Here is a 27,617-nt window from a genome sequence, read left to right on the forward strand (position 1 = left end):
TTTTAAAAAATTTACTTTTAGGAGTATTTTTACTACGATTTACTTTTTACTTTTACTAAAGTAATTTTATTATGAAGTATTTCTGCTCTTACTTTAGTAAAATGCCTGGATTTTCTACCCACTAAATGAAAAACATGTTTTAATTAAAAATTCACCAGACAGACTCACACCTGCAGTTTTCATAAAGTTTAATCAGTTTTTATAGAAAGAAACTGATTTGGAAAAATATTATTGCCTGATTTTTGTCAATTTTTGTTACTTACTTGCATTATTTCCAAAATTTCAATTTTACTTCATATTTTGGTCCTTCTGATTGTCATTTTGAAACATTAAATAAATGATAATTTGATCAGTTACATAGAAGTTTTCAGTAAATAGTTTTTCACTCTTACTTGAATAATTTCTTTGAGCTCTTCATTATGTTATGCTTGCTCTCACTCGGCTCCTCTAGACTAGCGGCAGCAGCAGTTGCCAAGCCTCTTCATTAAACCGCGTCTGCTGAGCTTTTTATGTGACTTTCTCATCACTAGTTGCAGTCCTGAATGTAAGAAAAAATGTTGAAAACGTAGAAAATTAAATATAACATTTACACACTTCCAGATGAATGTGTGTAAATATGAAGATGTGTAAATGACCTTATTAGTTGGTCGTTATTTCTCAAGAAAAACCTCCAATTCTGCAGTCAAATTTCCCCTCAGTCTGTGACAAACAAAAACAATCAGCAGCAGAAAGGCTCCTCCTCGTCTCTAATTGTTAATGAAAGGCTTCTCCCTTCACTCAGCCACTTTGCTCCTGTTGAGATGCCTTTTGAATCCCGCAGGTCTAATCTCCTTTTGCTTTTTGATCCTCCAAACGCTGCTGCTGCTGCTGCAACAAACAGGAAGAAGTTCCACTTCTGTTGCAAGCGGCGATAATAAATATTAAACGCTTAATGTGGAAATGTCAGGAGGCCTGTGAGACGTAAATGGCGGCTGTGGAGAAGCCAGCGTGAGCTCCGCCGTCGTTCTGTACGCGCTACTTCAACTTTAAACGATACAACAGGTAGGCGCTTAAAAACGAGGTTGCTATCAGTTAGCAGCGCTGTCAGATATCTGCCCCCTGGGGCAGTTCCCCGTGTTAAAAACCCTCGACATGCATAATGTGTGTTTATCAGATGCTAGTTTAAACATTTATGCTCATTTTGTGCAGTGGGAAATTACAGTGTTGCATTAATGAGCATCTACAAAGAAAGTCTGAGTACAGTGAAATAATTATATTTAGCGATTAAAGCAAAGGTGCCCAAATGTTACAGCTTCAGCAAAATTAACTACTGCAGGCAACTGTTTAAATCATTTGTTTATTCTTTTTACCTTTTCAACATTAACTATTGAGGAAAGGCTGAACGTTTGGCCTGTCATGCTAATAATTATTACAATAAACATCAAAATTGTTACTCCATTTTCAAGTAATATATTGATAATACCATAATTATCTAAGTTTTACCTCAAAGACACATTTAATTTTGTAAAACACTCTGGAAGAGGAAAACATTTCAAATATCCAACAACCAAAACGGAAATAAAAACCACAGACAATAAATAAATTAAACCAATTATAATGTTGGTAAACAAAAATAACCTTCAGAAAATATTAATCAACAGAATGGATTAAAAATAAATGAGCAAATAAATCAATTAATCCTATAATAAATAACAAAATACTCAATAATTTGCATTCATATGATTTGATTTGATTTTTCTCTTTTTCTACTAAAATCTGGACGATTTAATTCTTCAATCTGGTGTTTTGGTCCCAACAGGCTCTTATTTTGAAGGGCAATTTTGTTTACCGAGATTCATACTTCACTTTATCTGTTGTTTTGTTTATTTACTTTGGATATTTAAAATGTTTTCCAGTTCCAGTGTTAAATAATCATTAAAATTTAAAGTTTTGAGAATGCACTCTTGCATTATTATTCCATAATATTGCTTGAAAATAAAGGCAACAATATTATCGTTTATTGAAAAAATGTCTGGGATAATTTATCGTCCAGCGAATCTGGTCATTGTGACCTTGTACATCAACAGCTTGTGCAAATTTGTATTATTCTTTAATTGGTATTTTTATGTTTATAACTCAGAAAATAACATTTCTAAAGGACATCTGTCAGTAAAATTCTTCTTTTTCTCATTTTCCTTGAACATAAAGGGGAAAGCAGGCAGCAGTGATGCGTTTCCTGGGAGCCAGATGCATCTTTAAATCTGTGTTTTCGCTCTAACTGTTTGATAGCACCTGGACTGATAAGCCTCTGCAACTTATCTTAGAGCTGCTGACACACAAACCAGCACAGCTGCACAGTTTCTGCCTGGGTTTGTCTGTGAAACAACCTTCCCAGTAACGGCAGCCATATTTTTCCCTCTTGGACCGTCGGGATCATTTCAAATGATACACTCTGTCCTGGCGGAGAGAAAGAGGGCGCTGAAATCACTCTAAAATATAAAATGCAATTTTTCCAAAGCAGCAGGAGGCCGGTGGCCTTTAAAGTGATTTTATTTCCGTCTTTAGAAATGCTACCTGCAGGAAGCGGCGCCCTGCGGTGACGGAGCGCTGCAGTGCGGTGCGAGTCTCTGCAATATGTCATTAACCGTAAGATAAATCAAACCTCGGTGGCTACATTTGCTGCACTTGAGCTGCCTGAATCATTGGACCTATTCATCTAAATCATGACCCGCAATTACAATTAAGCCCAATTACTGTGCAATTATCATGCAGTCAGATAATTTAACTGGGTCATGAGACGTATGGGACAGATTCAGGATCTGGGATTCAGGACTCCAGAACCTGTTATTTTGAGATCATTTTCAACTAATAAAGTCGCAATAATGCTTATTAATAATCTTTAATTTTGTAAAGAATCACTGGAACTGGAATTAAAACTTTTTACAACCAAAACTGTAAATAAAATGGATTATTAAGTTTCTGTAAGCCAAATTTCCATTCAAACAATATTAATCAGAATAGAAATTATCACATTTCAATTAGGTGATGGAAATGATTAAATTAATAGTTTTGTAATAAAGTTTAATTTTGCCTCAATTTGCAAAAAAGTAAAAAATTTTCCTACTATCTAAAGATAAATCAGATTAAATGTTTCTTGTTTTAGAAAAAACTTAGCAAGAAAATCTTTTTGAAATATTTTTATAACTTTGTTTGACCAGCGAAACTTGTCAAAATATAACATTTTGTTATATTTAAGCTGCAGAATAATTTTTATTAAAGTGATAAATTATATCTTATTTCTATTATTTGATGCTGGAAAAGTTTGAGAATTTTACGCTGAAAATGTTTGTGAAAAACTGCAATTTGTCATTTAACACAGTCAGACTCTAACAGTGGATCTGAGTCTAAATGTGAAACACGTTAATTAAATCCTCAACACTTCAGAGAACAACAGTGACAACATTGTTCTAGGAACTCTGCACAAGGAGTTGAAGAAATGCTCTCCATAGCAGTTCAGTAAATACAATTCACAATATGTCTTCACTTCTTTTCAAAGTGTGAAATTGATCCGATAGTTAGCAGAACAGTGAGGTTCTGCACTGAGGGAAATCCAGTTTATTGTTTATTGAAGGTTTAAAAAGCTGCTGTTCATCAAAGCAAAGAGAAAATAAACCGATAAACGGATGTAAGACAACTTTATAATCTGCTTCTTCTTGTTTTCTGTCGGTTTTACGCTACGCGCAGACCCGTTGCCGTGACAACAGACACGCCCAGAATGCCCTGCGCTGTTTGGTTAGCTTCCTGCTCTAGGAGCGTCATTCAAACTGCATCAGAGGTCACTTCAACCAAACCGAGGCCGAGGTTTTCAGGCGGATCAGATTTAGCTCTTTTAGAGTTTGGCTGCTCATTCACACCTCCCCAAGTGAACTGGAGTTTGATTAAAGCGGACTAAACTGGACTGGTGTGAATGCACGTTTAAAGCACGGTAGCAGACGTGTGATGGTTTCTTTGGACTGGCATTTGTTGCTTGTTGTTGTTTGTCTCTAGGAATCCAAGAAATGTTTTGTCTTCTCCACTAAACGCAGGAGAACATCCAGTGTTTGCAGTAGTAAAAATCAAAGGCGGCTAAAGTGCAGATCGATTCTTTGGGGAGTTTTTTTAAACAGCAGAAATTGTTTAAATGAATGACTAATGGTAAAACGGAGCGGGATGGACCTCGCTCTCTTCCTGGCTCTGGAGACGTGAATGAACAGATGTATTCTTCACACGCTGCTCTCCAGAGAGCTCATTATTCACTCACACCCTGTAAGACAGAAGGTCAACAACCAGTTTTGGAACATGGAGCTGCCTGTTTGCAAAATTTTAAGCTCATATTCACGTTGCTGCTTTCTACCAGGAAAGAAAATCTCTTGTGGCAACAAAAAAAATAGTTATTGCATATTTAATTCAAGGGATTCCTGAATAAATTAGTCAATTAAATAAGGAACACTTAAATCTATGAATAAGTAAACAACCTTGGACACTTCAACCTCCTTTCCTTTCCTCTAGAGATCACGACAAAACAAGCACTGAATACATGACTCGAGGTTACTCCTTAAATCTCTGTCAGTTCACCAAACATTGGCAGATTTTCCTCTTCTTTCCACTACAGAGGGAGCATCTCTTGTTCAGGCTGCAGTCGAAGTGCACTCATGTTTTCCCTGCCAGTGCAGACACTCCTGCATCTCTGATCGCGCTCCATCGCTTTGCAAATGAGCCAAATATGCAACAAGAAATCATCTGCGCTGTTGTACCAACAAAGCCAACCAGAGGCAATTCACCCCCGTTAGGGATCAGCAGGGGCATTTAGGTCTTAGGACTGCCCAGATTTGAACCAAGATGAACACTGTGGCTCCCAGAGGCGCCCCCTAGTGGTCCGCAATGTACTGCATGTAAACGAGCGTTTATTTTCTAAAAGTGCGACAGCTAGCTTATGAAAGGATTGTGTTTAAAAATAATAACGGATTAGAAGGTCACTCAAATGAAAAACTGGAGATATCAGTGGAAAGAATGTAGTTTAAATGACTGGAGAACTGATGTTGTTCATGAATGATTTGATTCTTTTGAACAGTTCCACATCACAAACGAGTCTCAGTATGTTTTTTATAACGTTGTTTACTTATAACCCTCTCCTATGTTAACAGTTATTGTTATTTTTATTTAATTAAAAATGAAAATTAAAAATTAAAAATTAAAATAATTTTAAAAAACAACAGATAAATATAGTTGATAGAAATTGGTGGATTATTTTTATATTTAATGGCGCAGAAGAGGATTTTTATTTCTGCCAAAGCCGAAAGTCTATTTTTCTTTTATTGTTCTTCTAAATTACAAATAAAGTAAAGAACAAAATCTTCTTTTTTGATTGTTTGACATCATTAGAAAGCTTAAGAATCTGTAAATAACTCAAAATGCAGAATATTCAGCTGTAAAAATGCCAGATGTTTGCTGATTTTGACAAGTTGTGTGCTTAGTTCTGTCATGGTTCCAGTAATTATTGCATTAAACAGAAAAATTTTGAGACAATTTTCAAATAAAATATTGGTAATGGCAAAGGAAAGCAATTAGATTATCCAAAATAAAACCTAAAACAATCAATAAAACAGAAATAAAAAACACAACTAAAATCATAAATAAAATTGATGATGAAGTTTCTGCAAACAAAAACTTACCTTCTGAAAATATTATTCAAAGTGAAAATTGTGGAGATTGATTTAATTTATTGTGTATTTATATATAATTTCTGTCCTTTGTGGTTCAGAGAAACACATTTATTATTAATGCATTCAGATTTTATTTTTAGGAATAAATGTTAAAAGTCCAGAGAAATAGTTTTCCTAAAATAAACACAGAACTTTAACGAGTCCAAACAGAAAGTGTTGCTTCCTGTTCTTCTTCTGCAATCTTGTTCTGTGTTTATTTATAATCTTTAAAGTATTTTATTTGAATGAGAAATCTCTTGCATCTAATATTTTCCACACAGAGAGACAGCATGTTCACTATGTGTGATTAATTGCTTTTATAAATATACTTTGACCTTTTGTTTATTTTCCGTACCTATATTTCTGTCCGTATGTTGTGCTAATTATCACCATTAAGTCTGTAATAGTTTCCTCTGGTTTAAGTGACAGTTGGTGTAAAGTTGCTCCCAGTTTGTCCAGTTTGTGTTCGGCACCAGATGGTTTGTAAAATGTGAAAATAAAACCTGTTGGTAAATGTTTAAAACGTTTGGCAGCTTCAGCTCGTCTGACTTTAAATAACTGACTTTATTTCTGTTTAAAACGTTTTTTCTATCCGTTCGAAGAAAACATTTTATTTTCTAATCGTCTGCTTTTAGAGTTCGGTTTTGGATTTGATTCGGTTTGAGCCGACCTCAAGTTTAGAAAACCGTTAATAAATGCTAAAACCTTTGAAATAAATGGGATGTTTACTAAATCACTTTTCCTTATCAGTGTAGCATCCGATCTCTTATCTGCATCGTGTTTCAAAAACTGAGTTCAGTCAGTTGGATTATTTCCGTTGCCTCAGTTTGTGGATGTGTAGGTCCAATCACAAGTTTATTGATTGAAATCTTCACAAAATAACTTTAAATTTCTCCTGAACCACAGATTGGATTAAATTAAAGATACAGAAACACATTTTACAATTTCTGTTGAAGTGAGACCTCTTGTTCATACACAAGCTTTGTTATATCCAAAAGCTGATTTGAAAAGTTTTTCTTCTTTTATGAAGTTTTTGTACTTTATTTAATGTTATTCTTTAAAATTTCAGCAGCCAATTAAGAAGCAGCACTTAATTTCCTTGATGCTGATTGGCTGTAGCTTTAAAGGTGGAGCTGTTAGCTTCTGTGGTAGCGCTAGCACGGCTTCTGCTTCTGCTTTATTAATGCATTTTAACACACATAACCAACTGTAATCTGCATATATGATTGAATATTTGGTGTATTTGTAAAAGGATAATATTTCTTGTGATTTGACATTATTTAAAAAGACTCTGTGGTTTACGGTTTTGGTCATTAATTTGACTTACGATGGGGAATCTGTCCTATGCTACCAACACTTAGATGATTGAAGTAATCAACTAATTTTGTAATCGATTAATCGTTAATATGCTTATGTAACAGAGATAAAAGTGTGTATGAGTGTGTATGTGAATTTTGCTCAAAATAATAATAATAATAGTGTGTATGTGTTTGGAATGGGATTTTCTATTTATGTGTTTGGAGCCACCTAGTGGTGTGATGAGTGACTGCATGCAACGGGTCCTTCAGGCGCTCTCTCGGCTTCCCCACCAGAGTTCTGAGGAGCGCTGGTGGAGGAAGGTGCGAGAGAGGCAGCTCTTTGCTAATTTTTTTTACTTAGGGTCATATTTTTCTAGTTCAACAATTAACAAAATACTGAGAGATTATTTAATATTTAGAAATATAATTTATAAAGTTTTCTCGTGGTTGGACTGGAAAAATATGATCCTATGAGTGAGAGAAGCACCAGTTGGTGTTTGTGGCCGACAACCGGTCATAACGCTAACTGCGTCTTTTGTTTTTTTCAGCTGTGGACCAGTTGTGTGGAGTCACATTGTTTCTGTTCACAACACATTAGGTGAGTTCAATATATATATATATATTTAGGAAAATAAATGAATAAATAAATAAATAAATCGTTTTGTGAATGTAACTGATAACTGATATCAGTTATTATCAGTTATTATCAGTTATTTTACTGTTTGACTTGAAGAATAAGAATGTTTTGTTTTGAGGAAGTGTTAACTGTGTTATTGTTTAAAATCTATATGATCACACCTAAAAAAATTTTAAAATAAAAAATAAAAACCAGAGTTCTGAGGAGCGCTGGTGGAGGTGACAACCAGCAAGAAGGTTACACTTTTGCAGACTCAAAATAAGGTAATTTGCTGAAAGAACATCACACTCAGATATTTAATTGAGCCAAAACTGTAAAAATAAAATACTTTGTCTGTAAATATGTTCTCATCAAGAGGCACTTTTAGCTTTGCCTGATTTAAATTCTTTAAAAAAATCTACTTTACTAATCCGAAAAGCTGCAGATGCATCTTTTGTTTGTTTATTTCATTTAAAAAAGGAATTGAATTATTGGTTAATTTGCATTTTTAACATTAAACAAAATCATTTTAAGTGGTCAGATGGAAAATCTGCTGAATTTGCCCATTTTTAACAATCATTAATAATCTAACTAACATAATCATGAGCTGCAGCTCCTTTCAAACTCTTCGCTGACGGTTGGTTTTAAATTTTTACGCAGCGCTCTCGACACGCCCGAGGAAAAACGCCGAGTCATTCTTTAGATTATCTCTGCGTTTTTCACAGCGATGTTTCTCGCCGAACTGCAGCTCCTGGTTATTCTGGAAACATCTAGTCATTAGAGAAAAGTGTAATAATTCATCCTGGCGGTATTTTCCAGTCAGAACGGCCAACGTCTGCCAACACACTCTGAATGAAGAGCTGACTGGCATTCAGTGTCTGGCCTCCATCATGTAAGTCATATTATTAGCCAGTTCAATGGGCTGCTTAATGACACGCAGGTCTATTACACTCCAGTCTGTAAACTGACGCAACATGTTGCTGCTGCCAGAAATCTGCCCATCACAAGTTTTCTGGGAGTTTATTTCTGCAAATGGAAAAAAAAAAACCAGCCACATGGATGCAGCCGTTCAGCCTCTGTGTGTTATTTTCCAGTTTTACAGCTGGAAAATAAACAAGGTATTCAAGGTTTATGTGGTTACATAAATTTATTGTTTCATGGTTTTTACCCTTTAGAGAGCAACATTCATTTCTTTAATTTGTGTTTTTGTTCTGTCTGAAGGTTGAGAAAAATAAAAATATATTTTGTCATCTGCGAGTTTTTTACAGCTTTTACGTGAAAATAATGTAGAGTCACATATTTTACATGCTTTTTGTACAAAACATTTTCCAGAAGTTAGTTGTTGTCGTCTTACTGCTGATGCAGGAATCGCTGCTCATCTGTTGGTCTGCAGATTTAAATTCCTACAGCGACGGATTATCTGCTGTTTAAGGGAAACAAGTTTCAATAAGAATTCAGTTCAAATAAGAGTTTTTCATTTTTCCTCCCCAGTTTGTTTGGAATTGAACGGCATCAAAACCTTTTAAAGAGAAAGAGTTCGACCTGTTATATTTGAATAAGGAGGCATAAAATCTACCTTTAATTTCTAAATGCTGCATTCATTTTTCTGGAGAAAGATGAAATAAAAACGCAGCTTTTTAGTCTAGCAAAGAAAAGCTCCTCGTTTTCTAATAATTTAATTCAGCTGTATGATGGGTGTTTGTCCTCCTTTTTTACTTAGCAGGTAATGTTCCCTCATACTGCAGTGAATGCTTTTCAAAAGGCATGGACACCTTTTCTCTTTTTGTCGAAAAGCTTAAGCACAGCCTGTTTTTTAAAAGCCGTTTTCCAGGAAGTTTGCTGGAACGTCTCACCAAGGGCAGTTCAGTCTAAATGTCTCTGCAAAGACTATTATCATGCTGATGCCGCTTTATTAGACGCCTCACAGTAAAAAGAGATTGAAAGTGCAAAAGTAACGAGCGGTAAAGGTCTCGGCCACTTTTAAACACGAAGAGTGAATTTACATGCTGGTTGAAGAAAAACAGGACGATCCAAAAGAATCCCAGAGAATAATAGCCTTGAGTAAAACATTGTAAGTCAAGTCGATCCGTTCTGGAGGAATTGACCTCGGCCCCGAAAGCTAAATAACATAAAAATCTCCTCAGCTGCTTTCAATTTACAGTAAATTTTATTGTGGTTTTACAATTTGTTGGGTCATTTTAAAAACGGTGCCATTCACAAAGGAGGCGATTCGTCACATCAGCTTCATTTTTAATCCCAGGTGACCGGAGCATCTGTCAGGATGACTGAACGTCGATGGAGGAGGAAGAGGAGGAAGAGGAGGATCCTCCAGGACTGATGGCTCAGAGACGAGCAGAGAGGCATTTCGTTACCGTCAACATCGCTCAGCGTTGAGGTTGCAAAGCAGCAAGACATGCAGATTTCAGGTAATAAAATAGTTAAAGAGTTGAGGCTAAAGCGCCAGACTGAAGACTTTTATCATCCGGTTTTTGGTAAAATATTAATCATGCAAATGGAAATTATTACGTTTGTTTTAATTCATTATTCAGTTAATTGATTTATTGCTTTTTGCAAAAGAATCAGTCTGAGCAAAACCTAAATCCAGCCTAATGTTTGAAATAAATTAAGGAAAAAACAGCAGCAAAGGGTTTGCAGTGAAAAATGTTGCTATGTTAAAAAATAAATGTTTTGAGCAATGTTAAAAAATGCTCCCATCTGTGGCTGAAACCATTAATTAAATTATTGAAATGATTAATAATAATTATTAATTAATTAACTTTGGACTCAAAGGAGTAAACAAGCCAAAAAAACAAAAACTAAATTATACAAATTTTTCATGTAAGATGAAAAAATGAAATGTTTTTATTTGTTAAAAGTCATTAAACTCTTTATGATAATCTAGTAAATCCATCTGGTTGTGAAATATGAACAAACCTGTGCAGTTAAATGTAAAAGTCACCAACCTGTTGGTTTTGTCTAAATGAACAAAAAGAGGACAGAAACTGAAAAACAACCACCTGTCTTCTCCCTCTACACCTCCAACAATATTATCGTTTATCGCAGCAACCTTTGGGTCAATTTATCGTCCAATAAAATCTGTAATTCATGGCAGCAGCTCAGACTCAGGTTGGTAGAAAACGCCACCTGCGTCTCTTCCTGTCTTCTCCTGCCTAATTAAGATGCAGATGTCTGTTAATGAGAAAGGACTCGGCTAATGAATGATGCTAAACCCGGCAGGTCACAGTTGGCAGATCCACATGTTCTGCTTTTCATCACATTGGCCAAAATCCCCACCAATAATTACGCAGCGTTTTCATTGTTTGTCTGGTCTCATTTTCTTGCCATCAGTGTTTTTTGTGCACATTTGCCATTTCTGGAGTTCAAGATGGTTTTAAAGTCATTATTTTTTCCTAAAACTGCTCTGCTTGCACACTCAGATGAGCAGCTTCATATGTCAGGACGGAAAAACTCATTTCACCTCTCAACTCATCTGAATTAATGACTTCTTCCTTTTTAAAGCTCTTTTCCCAGCTTCCTCTGTCACCTGTCTCGCTTTTCTTTAATGGAAAACTGTAAAGTTGATGCAAATATTACATTAAATTGCCTGTAAATAGATGTTTAAATTCATGAAGCTGCGATTTGTGCTGTCGCATAGTTGGGTAAATGAGGGATTCGCTTAAAATGAAGCAAGAATTCACCATTTGGATTGAGTTTGGATTATTTTTTCCATTCAAGCCTTGCTAAACTAAAAGTATGAGATGAAATCTTGTGAAGCGAACACACACATGCAGCCGGTTCCTTCTGCACCGGAGACTTCTGGCTAATCCGAGACCTTGGTGAAGCATGTGTTGGGCCTTAGCGACACATCTGTCATTCTGACGGCTGCTAGCATGGTTCGGACTGTCGCTTTCTAATCCATCTGTGTTCTGCAGAGGCTCTCCGCTGCCAACTGGATGTTGGCTAAGCCTTCGGAGATGCCGCCTGCCAACTTCTAGAAAGTTTATTTTTTTTCTTATTGGTTTATTTCGCTTCTCCCACTCAACTTCCTTGTTTTAAGGGACGTACCTGGTTAAGAGTGTGTTGACAAATCACTTCCTCTGATGGAGCAGATGCTTGTGCGCGCTGCTTTGATGTTGGCGTGCGATCAGGAGCCCAATGCAAAGAGGGGAACTTTAATCCCAAGCACCAAAGGCAGAATACGGCCAATGACTTTGATCTCCCTCATGCAAAAAACAGTAATTTTCCACTGCAGTGCCACCGTGCTGGTAATATTGGATTAAAAATTCCCTCTTTTCTTCAGCTGTCCACTCATGTATGGCCTTAGGTGTGGACGAGGTCCGTCAGGGGGGTTTCTGCAAACTGCACAATAGAGATAAAGGGTTGGAGAGGAACAGGCACGTCTTCCTCAGCCGAGCGGAAAAACGAACCGGGCTGCTTTTTTTAACCTCTACCTGTTTATATGTGTTTGCAGATAAATACTGTAATCACAAACCAGATGTAAAGGATTGATGTTTGCCAGTTTCCTCTGGCAGAGAGTATCGTATAAAACCAGATTTTAGTTGACAACTTTGTCTTGAAATGAATGTTTTTCTGTTTATCTGCAGAGAAAACAAGATTCAGATCATAAATACGTCACAAAAAACATAATATTTTGGTCTAGTTTCTACTGCAAATGTCTTACTACAATTAGAGAAAACTAACTTACAAGTAACTTTACAACAAGAAATAGGAAGTTAATTTCTTATTTTTGATGGAACTTGTATTATGGGAAAAAAGTAATGTGTGAATGGAAAAGGATTTAATTGTACGATCATAATTTAATCTAATCATGAATCTGATCCTAACTGGGGTTTTATGACCTCCTGGATGAATATTTGATGTTGTTTTATTTTCTGTAGATTGATTCTTTGTTTTTTGTACATTTCTGAGAGTTACCAGAGAAACTGAACTCATGTTTACGAAAGCAAAGGAAATCTGAAAGGATGCTGTCAGAGACTTTCACAGAAAATGACAATGGACGAGTCTGAAAGCCTTAACCTTTGACTCAAGAAAGGCACAGAGAGTAGAATAATCTCTGTTTCAGGTTTAGCAGCCTTTCTTTCAAAAAGAAGCACTAAAAGTGAGAAAGGAAGGAGTTGCAGAAAGGAAAGTGGAAATATATATTGATGGGAAACAGAACGGCTGTGAGTCACTCTGGTAAGAAAAGAACTAAAGTACCTGCATTAGCAAACTGGTTGACCTCATTCACAGCTCTGTGTACAGGATTCTGAAATCATTTTTGGTTTTTTGCGACTGTGTGTGGGATTAATTACAGAAAGTAAAATGGAGTTAATTAAAGTGGAAATGCTTTGTGAAGCAGTTCCCATGCAGGGTTTATTTTGGTAAATCTCAAGACTGCAGTGCATAATTAACACCGCTGTATTTGTGATTCTCACCTTTAACCTCAATGAGAAAGTAATATTTTCAGATGTATGTAGATTTTAATCCCTAATCCAGTTGTTTGTCTGAATTTGATGCCATCTAGTGGCAGCAGAACAAAATGTCCTCTTGGACCAGGGTATTGTTTTTTCTTGGCAGCATTTTTAAAAGTACTTTGGTCATAATAAGATGAACATGTTTGTTTGTTTTTACTTTGTAAAGCAGCAACACCTCAGTTGTTGTAACAGTTTTAGTGTTTTTGTCTTGACAATCTGTATCCTTGGAGTCCATCCATCAGTGGAGGCGCTGCTTGAGTTGCTGCCATATTCCTCCTGATAAGCTGCTTGTCCTTATTGTTCACGCTGAAACGCAGCAAACTAAAATAATGGGACTCTATCACTCACTTTATTCATGTCTATGAGACTGCAACGCTTATACACAGCTAAAAAACTAAATCTAGCTAACATTAGCTAAGCTAATCTGCTGTAATTTAAATATGTGCAGACAAGTAAAGAGTCTGTACATACAGGAGTGAATTTAGGTTTTCTGATGAGAACTTTCAGGATGTTTTAACAGAACGGTTCTTCTTGGTAATGAGGTTTCTTTTAAGAAGCATAGTTTTGTTTGTGCAAATGACGTCCAGATTTCAAGGAGAAAACCATCCCAAGCAACGCCACACATTTCTGTCTCGTATCAGGCAAGTCCATCCGACCCACTAAACTGTGGAGATGGACGGATACTGGATCCTTCTGTGGGGTTTTGGTTCCGAGAGTCGACCCGTCTGTTGTTTTCCTGCTGAATGATGGAGTTCCTGCCTCTTCAAACATCTCCGCCGCCATCAATCACAGCGGACACCGTTGTCCAGATTTTAACTTCAAGATGGATGTTTTCACTTTCCTTGGATCTGCTGAGATTTGTTACATTTCATACCACATGTAATGAAACTATTACCGTTCACACTTGAATGGATCTATATGAGCCTCTGTGGATCCTAAGAAAACCATTTCTGGTTTGATTTTTGATGTTTTAACTCGGCTGCTTCTCTTCTTCTTCGCCGACGCCGGATTGGCGGTGACGAGAGGCAGTTTGTCGGGGGGCAGCAGGTGGTCGGGTTAATTGCCCGCGATGCTGCTTGGAAGAAAAGTGTCTCGCTGAGAGTGGAGTGCCTTCTGCACCGGTGGAGCTCGAGTCCGGATGAAGAACAGCAGCAAGCATATTGTCATCTCCCACCTCACCCTTCCTAATCAGCTGCAGTGCACTCCCATTGTTCAGCCCAACTGGCTGCACTCCCAGAGGAATTATCCCTTTCTCTCCATGCTTCGTCTTTCTGCCCACTGACACCCACCATGAACACGTCCACTTCCTTTCTTGAAATTTCCCTCCATCTTCAGCATCAGACTCATTTCACAGGATCAATCCTCTCGGTTTAATCCCTACTTCCTGTAATCAATGCCTCTTCCTCTTCTTTCCCTTCTTCCTGCCCTTTCTTTTTGTTTCATCCCAGTATTGATGTCAACACAGGGAGCAGCTCAGTGGTTCTTAAGCTGCGCTGGCCGACCCACTGGCCACCCACTGGCCGACCCACTGGCCACCCACTGGCCGACCCACTGGCCACCCACTGGCCGACCCACTGGCGACCCACTGGCCGACCCACTGGCTTCCTTCAATGGTCCCAGTTAGTGGAGGAAGAGACTTGATGACCATTTAAAACTTGTTTTTCCAGCGATTCGTTCAGAAGCAGCTGTTGGCAGAGAGGAGCTGAAATTAAACGTTTAAACACAAATAGACATATTCATCCTTAAATTTAGACAATTATGGACTAACAATAATAATTTAAAGTGTTTTTACTGCGCTGGTCTTTTTACTTTTTTAATTTTATTATGAAGTATCTCTACTCTTATCTCTGAAAAATAAACATATTTTAACCAAAAATTCACCAGACAGACACCTGCAGTTTTTGTTAGTTTTTATGGATGTGGAAAAATTTTATTTTGCCTGACTTTATTTTTGTTACTTATGTGAATTATTATAATTTTTGCTTCTAAAATATCAAAATTTCCACTTAACTTTATATTTTTGTACACCTGGTGATGTAATTTTTAAATATTAAGTGATTGAGTAGACTTTTTACCAAATAATTTTGTACTCTTTAGTAATTTGTTAGATGGCTACTTTTTACTTTTACTTGAACAAAAATACGCTGAAGTAGTTTTACTCTTTATATTTCTAATTAATTATTATTTCTGCAGGAGGTGCAAATTTTTATCCATTAATCTTCAAAATTACTGAAATAATTTGGACTTGCAGCCTTATTTGAGTTCATCTATAGATATGAAGCTACAGATTTACTCGTGTTGTTACTTCGACTATACAGAAGCTTCTGTATGTGCAGAACTCCTCAATGTGAGGATGTTTACTTTCTATCAGAGGGATGGAGTGCAGGAATATTTCGCCTCATCTGCGCGGTGACATTTCTCCTCATGAGTTTGGCTCTGTGGCTCTGCTTTATTTCCACTCGCACGCCGCCTGTGCATTTTTCTCCCTAACCTTTTCGTCTTCAAAGCGCCATGAAAGGCAGCCGTCACGGCCGGCGATCAAAGAGCAACAACCACAGCAGCGGCTCTCTGTTGTGCTGCTGTCATTTTCGCTCTTTTAAGCAACAAAACAGGAAAGCGCTTCAGAAACTCCGGGCCACTCTTGATGAACACACGGCGACTTTACACGGCCGTCCGGGGAAATGTGGAGCCTGGACTCGGCTTTCTGCTTTCAGTCCCGTGTTTTGGTGCAAACATGTCAGAGTCTGAGCCGCATCCTGTAATAAAGATCAGTCATTTTCCTGCAAAGGATCTAAAAACATGCAGGTTGCTCACTGATGATGCTGCTGGGAAGTTAAATCTTTTACTGCTTTAATTTTTAATCCAACATGTGCAGCAGAAACCCCATCATAGCTTGTGTAATATTTAATGTGGAGCTGAATTATGGAAACTGTCCTCTGAGCTTTGACCTCTGCTTCTCTGTAGGAGGAATGATCAATCACAACAAAACACTGCATCGCTACCAGTTACAAGTTCGCTGCTTTGTCCCCAGATTACAGCTTTTTCCAAAGCAGATTGACCTCATGTTGCTCTTTTACCTATAACTTTAAACATCAAAACTTTTATCCAAGGAAAACTTTAAAGTAGCTCCATAAACTGTTTCCTCTTACTTTTAAAAGGAAATGGAAACATGAAACTTTTGATTCAAAAGGCTTTCTTAATCCACAGATTTAACAGAAAATTTATCTGTTTAATCTAAACTTGTAAAAGTGTAAAGTAGCATTCTACGGCAGCCCTGAGGTGTCAAAAAACCAAAACCTTCAATGTAACCCAGACAAAAAACTAAAACGAGTCTCTGGATTTTTTTTCTTCTCTTCTGAATTTGAAGACAATATATCAACAAAATGAGCAACATTTTCAATTAAAAAAACTGTTTTGCTAAATTATTGAATGGACATGAGAGCAAAACAACAAAGATTTATTGTTTTAATATGTTATTTAACCATCAAACTGGTGCAAATGCTATTACACCCATTCAGCTTTCAAGTGAATGTAGCACCACTATCCTAGATTATCGACTGACAATATTGTTGGCACATCAGCAAAAGAAAATAGTTTCTGTACAAAATGACTGACAAAATAAAATTCCCCAGGAAAATAAAAATTCTCAGATTAGACCAATTTTATTTCTCAGATGTTATTTATAATTACTGTGCCTTTCTAGCAGCCGTTGTACGGAGCATACAGTGGTAAAACCAGCTGGCCAAAGATGCTGGAGGTCCACTTTGGTTGCTAGGCGATGGGCTGGGTTAACTGAGGTTGCTAGGTAACAATGCAGTGGCCTTTGATTGTGACTCAACAAACAGGAAGTATTACAAATGGCTAACTTTCCAGACACCAAAAAAACTTTAACTTATTCCCAAAAAGTGACAGAGTGACGTGTTTCTAAATACATTCAAACTACATTTTGCAGAATAAATCCCTTTTAAAAACTTAGCAGCCATCCCTGTTTTTTTCTTTGTGGTTAAATACATGCAACTGATGGTAATGGACTTCTCCAAGACAAAGACGTTTTATTTCATCAGTCTTGGTCTCCTCAAGCTTCTGTTCTTGACTTCCATTTTGTTTCTGAAACCTTCAGATGATCCCGTGTTGCACCAACATTTTCCCCCTGTTTAGAGTTAATTGAACCCCTTTTCTTCCTCCATGTCTACATGCCTAAATGCATAAAGTTGTAGTTGAGAAAATAGCTTTTTTTTTTGTCTAAAATGTTTCTGTTTTTGTTGCCGTTTCTGTTTTGCACCTCAGGGCCTCCGTACCTCATGTCATCCATGTTTAAACCTCGCCGCGGTATCGCAGCTCGTTACAGGTTCTGGGTTTGGTGGCTGTCAGCGTTGGTGTCACGGAGGATATGGCGTTTGGAACATGACTCTCTGTGCAGCGCGGGGCCGGTCTGTCAGAGGCGAGTCAGGGAGGGATTGTGTAGCTCTGACGGGGACACAGAGATAGAGACATGCTTGAAAGGTTGAGGTATTGAATTTTACTTCCTGACAGCTCAGTGACCTTTCGGCTCTTGTGGGGGGACAAGACAGAGATGGATTTTGCAGTCGTCCACTTTGCTCTGCGCCGCTCCTCCCACTGGGTTAAGAATTAATGCTTCTTTCTGCCTCTTTGCTTTGCAAAGGAGACTCAGCTGAACTGATCCCAAGGCTCTCCGGCGCAGTTCGGTGGCACACAAAGAAAAAGGTTATTCTCCTGTGAACATTTTCCAGCATTTATCAGCGAATCACAGAAATTAACACTGCAAACGAGTGTGAGGTCTTGTTAGCTGGCTCGAGGTTGGACAGCACCAGCACTCCCACGTTGTAATCTGCACACTTCCTCCTCACACCTCTGCTGTTCATAAATACATGCAGCATGACAAGCTAATGTCCTGAATGCCAATAAGAACCACCTGACTCGCCGGCTGCGAGGCATTTCCCCTCGGCGTTGGTGCCTCTGGGCAGAATCCTCGCTCTCCTCCTCTTCCTCTGTGGCTTTAAGGTGAAAGTAACAAATCATGGTTTCATCTGGCCGCCTCTCCAACCCTCCACAGGATCACCCAGTGTCTGTAGGAGATACGAGATGAGAATGCACATCAGTGGGCTGGCTTGTTTTATCCCTTCTTTGCTTTAAATCGACAGAATGAGCTCCAAGCTGTATTTTCCCTCTTAAAGTTCACTGACTCTTGGCTTGCTGGTGCCGCTTTGTTCCCTCGGAGTGTGCATTGATGGCACAAAGCTGCTTAGCCGCTGAAGTCACGTCCCTGTAGTTTTCTTGGCAAAGTGACTGAGGGCTGAAGATGATAGAGCTGAAATGATGGCGAGGTTTTTCGTTTCTCATCTATCTTACGGGGGCCGCCACACGTGGCCAGCTCTCTGTGCTCCATTTACTCCAACTGGCCGATGAACCATCTACATGAAGAGCCTCATTGATCCCTCTTTACCCGCGCTTTGTGAAAATGTAGAGTCGAGTGAGGTTAAATGCAGATCCATCAAGAGGCGCTCGGCTGGACAAGGACAAAAAAAAAAAACAGCCACTGGAGCTTCTGCAGACAATCTCAAATCACGTGTTTACACATTTTCATGGGGGATTTAATTGGCAAGTCATTGAGTGCAGTGATGAAGATTCTCCATCTTGCTTAGGGACCCTTCAGCAGGACTAAACCCTGCCAGCAGAAGAGACTGAGCCCAGATCATCCAGCTAATAAGGACAGCTTTTTCTCCCACTGTGGCTTGGCACTGCTGCAGTATTTACTATTCACAGCATTCATAACATTCTCTATAAATTCTTCATGAGCGTGTCATAATATTGCAAAGAAATAGCACCTCTTTGTATCATATCTTTATATCTCCATGAAAGCTCCTGCCAGATGAAATATCTTGAATGTGTAAAAAAAAGAAAAAGATTTTTTTTCACCACTTTGAGAGAAAAATGAAAAATGCTTCAATAACTCTCATTAATACATCAGCGCTGGTTGACATATTTACTTCTAGTTTTTCATTGCAAATTAGTTTTATGTCAGTGTTAGTGGATGTGAAGGTTTCAAATGGAGAAAAGATGCAAGACCACACACAAGTACTCTGATAGAATAGGTAAAAAGGATGCAGCACACAAAGCAGGCAAGTGATATGAATGAACTATAATTACATGAACAGATGATAAACAAGCCGAGGTATTTGAGAAATGAGTCGTGACCAAGACCTGAAAATAAGCCTTAGACCAGGAATATCAATCAATCAATCAAATTTTATTTGTATAGCACATTTCAGCAGCAAGGCATTTCAAAGTGCTTTACATCAAATCAAACACAGAAACACAATGCAACATAGAATCAATAATAAAAACAGAACATCAAGTCAGATTCCATCAATAAATTTGCAATTGATTACGTTTCAAATCCAACTCTAAACAAGTGGGTTTTTAGTTGAGATTTAAAGGAAGTCAGTGTTTCGGCTGTTTTACAGTTTTCTGGAAGTTTGTTCCAGATTTGTGGTGCATAGATGTTAATGCCGCTTCTCCTTGTTTGGTTCTGGTTCTGGGGATGCAGAGCAGAACCAGAACCAGAACCAGAAGACCTGAGAGTTCTGGAAGGTTGATACAACAGCAGCAAATCTTTAATGTATTGTGGCGCTAAACCATTCAGTGATTTATAAACTAACAACAGTATTTTAAAGTCTATTCTTTGAGCTTCAGGGAGCCAGTGGAGAGACTTTAAAACTGGTGTTATGTGCTCTATCTTCCTGGTTTTAGTGAGAACATGAGCAGCAGCATTCTGGATCAGCTGCAGCTGTTTGATTGATTTGTTGGACAGACCTGTGAAGACGCCGTTACAATAATAATATTCCAATGAAGATGAACCTTGAACAGGACTTAATATATACAGTGCTATTATGTTATATTTAGTCCATCTCAGATCCTGTTTCCATTTATTTACCAAATAATAATTTTAATCATATTAAAACTCTTATTCAGACAAAGAAAAGCTCTAAATATCAGAGTCAAAACAATCTTGTTTATCCCATTACGCTGTTATTGATTTAGTTTAGAAACCTGTGATATGCGTCTCCTTGGAAACTGCACACCTCTACAGAATATTTACTGCAGCTGGATTTATTTGATAGAGTGAAAATAAAACACTGTACTGTGTGTTTGTTGGTATTAATGGGAAAAAAAATCCATTCATTACGCCGGTGTCAGTCACCGATGCGGTTTTAATTATTTTCAGTACAGCAGTGAGCCTCAGAGCCCAGAGGGATGAAATACATTCGGTCTTAGTCAACCATACACAGACAAATTCAGTGTTGGTTTTAGCTTGTTCACAGCTTTTATCACCATCACTATTATTCAAAGTGTTGACTAATTATTTTTGCTGTCAGCCAAACGGCACAGAAATGAACATGTTAAGGACCAAACCACCTTAAAGGATAGAAAATAGACGTTAAGCTCTTAGAGAAGATGTGATTTGCAGCATCTGGTCCTGTGAAAGGTTATGAACAGATGGTGGGATACCAACAAACTGATGTGAAGGAAAGGATAGAAAAGGAGGAATAGAGTTGTGTCGGTGTTGTGGTCGACACCAGATCAGTGGAACGTTACTTTCCCACAGATTCAGAGATCCAGGGTAATGACCCCAGCCGTGTTTCCTCATTTCAGAGTCTTTCTCTCTGCTCTTCAGCCGCGCCAGGTCACTTCCTGCTTTCAGCTACTTGGGCTGCATGTGTAAAACTTTTAGGAGATTCTACAACTTTATTCTGAAGTATTATGGTATATTTCTGGTAATTTGATCACTGATCGTGAAAGAAAAACAAAGAGTTCACAGAGTTCAGCTCTGCCAAAGTGTTGAACCAGGGATACTTTCTATGGGAAGGAAATTGAAGCATACAGTCGACAATATTGGTAAAAAGTAGTTTTTCATTTAAAGAAGGAAACTTTCTTGTCATGGTGAGATTTAAAAACTTGTTATACGTGAAATCATCAGTTAAATAGCAAAACCTCTTGGGAGTTTTAGATATTGTCTCGAGGAAAAGGAGACAATATCTACTTTTTATCTGTCAGTGGAGAATATTTTTATAATTTTATATTTTCTTAAAATGATAAGCTGTCTTCTTAAAACTAGAAATTTTCTCATAAAAATGAGATACACTGTATTACTTATTGTACATTATATTTATAATTACCTCTCATATTTTCTGAACCATTTGAAAGGAGATTTGTTGCAGTTTATTTTTACATGTTTAACCAAACATCAGACACTATTGTTGTGTTTAATTGTGCTGGATTAAACCTCAATATATCGTTATCAGGAGTGACAAAAATGGATCAGTTCATCTGTTGTTGTCACAGATAGTTATTAAGTGCAGGGGGTGACGATGTTTTTTTTCTTTGTACAATAAATTATCCAAAATGTTTCTTGGTTTGTAACGATGACAGAACATATTTCTGTTTAATAAATGAAAATATAATGAGCTTTATTTCACAGATTTTACTCACTATACGTTCAAATGTGTTGGAAAAGAAGCAAAAATAAAGTAGATATATTTTTGTGTCCAATCTGACTTATTTTAAGTCGGTTAAATGACTAAATGTATTTCTATTTGCACAATGATGTGAGGATATGTCAGATTTATTTACAAATGTAGAAACTATTCATGTTTAAAGTCTAGAGCTCAACATGAAAGTGAAGTTTTTGGAAACTTTTCAATGACTTTTTGAATTTAAACTTTGCAGCTCTTTGAGTTTTTAACGGCCAATGCTTTTTTAGTTGTTATGAGTGAAACAGTTTTAAGAAAAATCTGTTTATGTAAAAACTCTTGATTTAATTTTCTCTCGCTGTCGTCCTCACATGACGAATGGCGCTGTCCCTTTCCCCTGAACTCTCCTTTGTGACAAGTTTTCTTTTCTCCCTGAAGCCATGAAACATCCGTAATTACATTTCCCCCATCTGTCTGCTCACACAATCGGCCATACATCACCATCACAACAATTCCATTAACTCCCAACGCCTTAAATAAAGACGGAGAATAAAGAGGAAAGGTGGGGTGCACTCATAAACAAAAGGAAAAGATGATCCCTTTCAATCGCTTGATGATATTAATCCCTCAAAGCCGTTTGTTGGAGACGTTTTGGACGAGATGCTGTCACAAGAAGAGTCAGGGGCGTCCTCTTCCTCCTGCCTCTGTCTTCATCTCCGTGCCCTTGGCAACGGCGAAATCCCTCCACGAGATGGAGGTGTGTGCAGCCAGAACCACCTGGGATGTAATTACAGAGAGTTTCAAAGCAGGGAAGTGTTGAAATGAGCGGAAAGAAGAGAACTGATTGAACGACAGAAGCAATAATGGCCGCCTTGCTCCAAACGCTGATGGGGAATCTCTTGACAAATTACTGCCGGGCCCTGTGAGCGGGAAGAATCCCTGGCTCATCAATATTCACAGAAGGTAAACAAGCCGGACCGGACATGAGGGGCTCCTTTAGTTTGTAAATGTATTGGTGACATTAGAACAACTTTTGCCAGGTTTTGTACATTTTCTGGTGAAGCGAAACGGCCCAGATGTCTTTAGGGAACCTTTACAGGAGGCACATAATCAACATTCATCAAGAGAGAAATTTGCTTCTTATGAAAGAAATAAAGAGCTGAAAGCATGCTAATGGCTCAAGGAAGCATTATGTAGTGTTTGTATATTTAAAGGTTTTATATTAAAATGTGCAAAATTTCACATTTTGTTCTTCCATTTGGGTTTTCACTGCTTCTAAAAACAGTCCAACTGCTTAAAAAACAAACTCCCATTTGTTTTTTGGAAACTAGTTAATTTTTTTTGAAGTCTGGAAAATGATGAGAAATGATGCGCCGCTACCCAGCAACCATACCAGAGCCCAGAGTCGTTACCTAGCAACCCAAGCTGAACTTGTTGGATGCTGGAGTTTTTTGCACTCGTAGGGAGCTGTTTTTTCCACCAGGGGGAGCCACGAGACGGCATCTACAGGAGGGCGTTTCCACGCACCTGTGCGTTATCAGCCCCATCTGCAACAGCTTAAGAGGAGCGGCTGACCGTTTCTCCGCGCCGGAGTGTTTTACCTGTTTGGTACCCTGAGCCCCTCTGAGTTTTTTGATCTCTGAGAGTTTATCCAAAATATCTCCTAACTTGATTCGTTTTTCTCCTCTGATCATCCCATAGAAATCCCCTCGTGGAGCTTGATCGACGACGGCCCGACTGTCTGCCCGCCCTCCGACGCGCCTCCCTTGGCACCGGCCGAGGCTTTTAGCCATCAGGACCCAGACTCCAGCGTCCAACCTTTTCCCTCCCTGTCTGGCTGACCTCATCTCATTCAGTAAGCCCGTTCCGTTACTCCTCCTCCAATAATCAGATAACCCGCTTACCTGTCATCTCCCCAGTCCTCAGATCGCTGGCGTTCCGGATCCAGTAGGATAAGAGACAACTCATTTTCGATCTGTTCAACAATAAAACTTATTAATCTGATTCCTCACCTCCTGTTTGTGTTCTGCATGTGGGTTAGACGATTAACGTCCAACATGACAGAACACTCCGGCCAGAATACTGACCCAGCAGAAGCACTCAGGAGAACATTAGTGGAACAAAATTCACTCATTCAATCACATGATGCAGCTTTAAGGGTTCTTGGCAGCCAGCAGAATGAAACCAACCAGCGTTTGGACCACCTGGCTAGCCTTTTACAAAGGGCTCTTCAGCAGGGCGCTGCTGCAGATTCCGCCCCAGCTCCAGATCCAGTTCCTGCTCCTAACCCGGCTCCAGATCCAGCACCTCATGTCCATCCCGGGTTTTCTGAGTTTCGCCCACCGAACCCAGAGAAATACTCAGGTGAGATCAATCGTTGTGGGGGATTCCTTCTACAGTGCTCCCTAACTTTTAATAACTCTCCACGGAGTTTTGCACATGATGGAGTAAAAATTTCCTACATCATATCTCATCTGTCAGGGAGAGCACTGGATTGGGCAGAGGCTAGATTTAAGGATCCAACCAACTTTGGCTGCTCGTTTGACGAGTTCCTGGTGGAGTTTAAACAGACTTTTTGTCAGGAACCCGATAACACATCCAGTTCTAGAAATCTATGGTCAGTTAAACAAGGGCCAAGATCTGTGGCAGACTTTGCTGTAGATTTCAGGATCAGGGCAGCCGCATCTGGATGGAATGAACCGGCTTTGAAAAGCATGTTTTTTCATGCCCTTAATGAACCACTAAAAGACGAGCTAGCAACCACAGATGAACCTAAGACTCTGAATGATTTAATTTCCCTCGCTATCCGTTTAGACAACCGCATGAGGGATCGTAATAAGGAAAGGACCAGGAAGAATCCACCTGTAAGGGTTGCTCTCTCCCCAGTGTCACAATTATCTCAACCTCCGTTTCCCTCACAGACTCAGTCTGAGCCTGAACCCATGCAGCTTGGGCGAGCTAGACTAACTCCTGAGGAACGGCAGAAGAGGATAAGTTCCCATCTGTGTCTGTACTGTGGGTCGCCAGGCCATTACATTGCTGCCTGTCCTAGTCGGGCAAAAGCCCAGGCCCGCCAGTAGATGAGAGGAGGCTGGCGGGCCAGTTAAAACAAGAAAAGAAAATTTCTCCTCGACTACTTCTCCCTGCCACTCTGTTTGTGGAAAATGATTCTCTGAGTTTTTCCGTACTCATAGATTCTGGGTGCGAACAAAACCTCATAGATTCCACCTTAGTTAAACAGATGGCAATCGAAACCACCCCGCTTCCGGTTCCTCTCCGCGTCACCGCCCTGGATGGTAAGGCTCTGCCCCAGATAACCCACAAAACTAAGCCTCTGCAATTGGTCATTTCGGGTAACCACAGTGAACTAATTTCCTTCTTCGTCTTCCCGTCAGCAACCGCTACTATTGTCCTGGGGTTCGAGTGGCTTCAGAAACATAACCCTTATATAAACTGGGCAGATTCGCATATCGAATCCTGGTCTCTCCGTTGTCACTCGGATTGTCTCCGCTCTGCAGTGCCTCCAAGTTCACCACCGGCAGTTACTCAGGAGGTTGACCCTCGATTTGTCCCTAATCCCTGCGGAATATCAAGATTTAGCACCCGTTTTCAGTAAGGCTAAAGCGCTTTCACTTCCCCCCCATCGACCATACGACTGCGCTATAGAGCTCCTCCCCGGAGCTCCATTACCCTCCAGCCGCCTCTATAATATCTCCCGTCTCGAACGAGAAGCCATGGAGACTTACATTAAGGACTCCTTGGCTGCAGGCATCATTCGCCCCTCATCCTCTCCTTTGGGAGCTGGATTTTTTTTCGTGGGAAAGAAGGATGGATCATTAAGGCCCTGCATTGATTACCGGGGGTTGAACCAGATTACAGTAAAAAACAAATATCCATTACCTCTTCTGTCATCCGCTCTAGAACCTGTTCACGGCGCCACGGTTTTTTCTAAACTCGACCTACGGAATGCTTATCACCTGCTGCGCATCCGCCAGGGGGACGAATGGAAAACCGCTTTCAAGACCCCTTTAGGGCACTTCGAGTATTTAGTTATGCCTTTTGGTTTATCCAACGCCCCAGCGTTTTTTCAGGCTCTAGTTAATGATGTTCTCCGAGATTTTCTTAACATTTTCGTCTTTGTTTATCTCGATGATATTCTCATTTTTTCCAAGAACATTGCAGAACACAAGAAGCATGTCCGTATGGTTCTTCAACGCCTTTTAGAAAATAAACTTTTTGTTAAGGCCGAAAAGTGCGAGTTCAACCAAACATCAGTGACGTTTCTTGGATTCATACTCGAGGGCGGGCAGATAAGGCCAACAACGGAAAAGATCAAAGCGGTGTTGGAATGGCCAGAGCCGCAGACCCGCAAACAGTTACAGAGGTTCTTGGGCTTTGCTAATTTCTATAGACGTTTTATCCGAAACTACAGCCAAACAGCCTTGCCCCTCACAGCTCTCACTTCCACCAAAACGCCGTTCGAATGGACACCCGAGGCTGAAAAGGCTTTTCTCCACCTCAAATCACTTTTCGCTCAGGCTCCGGTTCTCATTCAACCCGATTCTGCTAAACAGTTTATTGTGGAGGTGGACGCCTCTGAAACGGGAGTTGGAGCCGTACTTTCTCAATTCTCCAATGTTGACAACAAGACTCACCCGTGCGCATTTTTTTTCAGACTTTCTCCTGCTGAACGAAACTACGATGTGGGTGATCGTGAGTTGCTAGCCATCAAGTTGGCGCTAGAGGTGGCGGCATTGGCTGGAGGGAGCAGAACACCCAGTACTAGTCTGGACTGATCATAAAACTTGGCTTACCTCCAGTCCGCTAAACGACTCAATCCCGTCAGTCTCGCTGGTCGTTGTTCTTTTCTAGGTTTAACCTGTCAATTTCTTTTCGCGGTTCCAGAAATATTAAACCAGATCGCTGTCCAGGTTGTACTCTCCTGGACGACTCTGGTAAGACTCCCTCCACCATTCTTCCACCCAGCTGCACTGTTGCCTCTGTTACCTGGGAGATGGAAGATATAATTAAATCACGCCCAGCAAACCGAACCTGATCCCGGCACTGGTCCCGCTAATCGCACCTTCGCTCCCACTTCTATCCGTGCCGCCTCATCCATTGGTTACATACTGCAAAGTTTGCCGCTCACCCGGGATCAGTCGTACCACAGCTCTCTTAAATCGTCGCTTCTGGTGGCCTTCTTTACACAAGGATGTTAGGGAATACGTCCTCGCCTGTCCCATCTGTGCCAGAAATAAGCCCACTCATCAACCGCCAGCCGGTCTTCTCCAACCTTTACCCGCCCAGGACGCCTTGGTCGCACATCGCCGTGGATTTTGTCACCGGACTTCCAGTCTCCAGAGGTATGACCACCATTCTCACTGTGATAGATCGTTTTCTAAATCCTGCCATCTCATCCCTCTCAGAAAACTCCCACGGCTTTCCAGACGGCACAACTTCTTGTTAAACATGTATTCCGACTCCACGGCATTCCTCGGAGATCCTATCAGATCGTGGCCCCCAGTTCACGTCACAGGTTTGGAGACACTTCTGCTCAGCACTTAATGCTAAACCCACCTTAACTTCTGGATATCATCCCCAATCTAATGGGCAGACTGAGAGGATGAACCAAGAGCTCGAATCAACCCTGAGGTGCCTAACATCCACCAATCCATCTGACTGGAGCCAGTTCCTGCCCTGGGTTGAATACGCCCACAACACGCACGTATCTACAGCCACGGGCTTCTCGCCCTTTGAGGCCGCTTTAGGTTACCAACCTCCTCTCTTCCAGGCTGATGAGGGGGAGATAGCTGTCACCTCTGTTCAACATCACATCCGCCGCTGTAAAAAGATCTGGCAGATGACCATTTCCGCTTTGAATCGCACCGCAGAACAAAATCGCCGCTTCGCCGACCGGAGGAGAGTTCCCGCCCCTCATTACAGCCCCGGACAAAAGGTTTGGCTCTCCACTCGTGACATTCCTTTGAAGGCAATGTCTAAGAAACTCTCCCCCAGGT

The 27,617-nt window shown here is 39.7% G+C and overlaps 1 protein-coding gene across 4 annotated transcripts in view; it reads left to right on the forward strand.

Annotated features, from left to right (window-relative positions):
• The window catches only part of LOC122827034 (NLR family CARD domain-containing protein 3-like), a 75,650-nt gene that overhangs the window by 14,287 nt on the left and 33,746 nt on the right, over window positions 1–27,617 (forward strand). For 2 of the 4 annotated variants that reach the window (XM_044109536.1, XM_044109535.1), the window contains 2 exons: window positions 7,567–7,616; window positions 9,895–10,060. The gene's annotated coding sequence lies outside the window, so the exon portion shown is untranslated. Of the gene's footprint in view, window positions 1–7,324; window positions 7,340–7,566; window positions 7,617–9,894; window positions 10,061–27,617 lie in introns of those variants that run through there. The other 2 variants (XM_044109538.1, XM_044109537.1) reach the window with 2 other exon arrangements.

The sequence above is a fragment of the Gambusia affinis genome, linkage group LG24 (assembly GCF_019740435.1).
Source record: "Gambusia affinis linkage group LG24, SWU_Gaff_1.0, whole genome shotgun sequence".
Lineage (NCBI taxonomy): Eukaryota > Metazoa > Chordata > Actinopteri > Cyprinodontiformes > Poeciliidae > Gambusia > Gambusia affinis.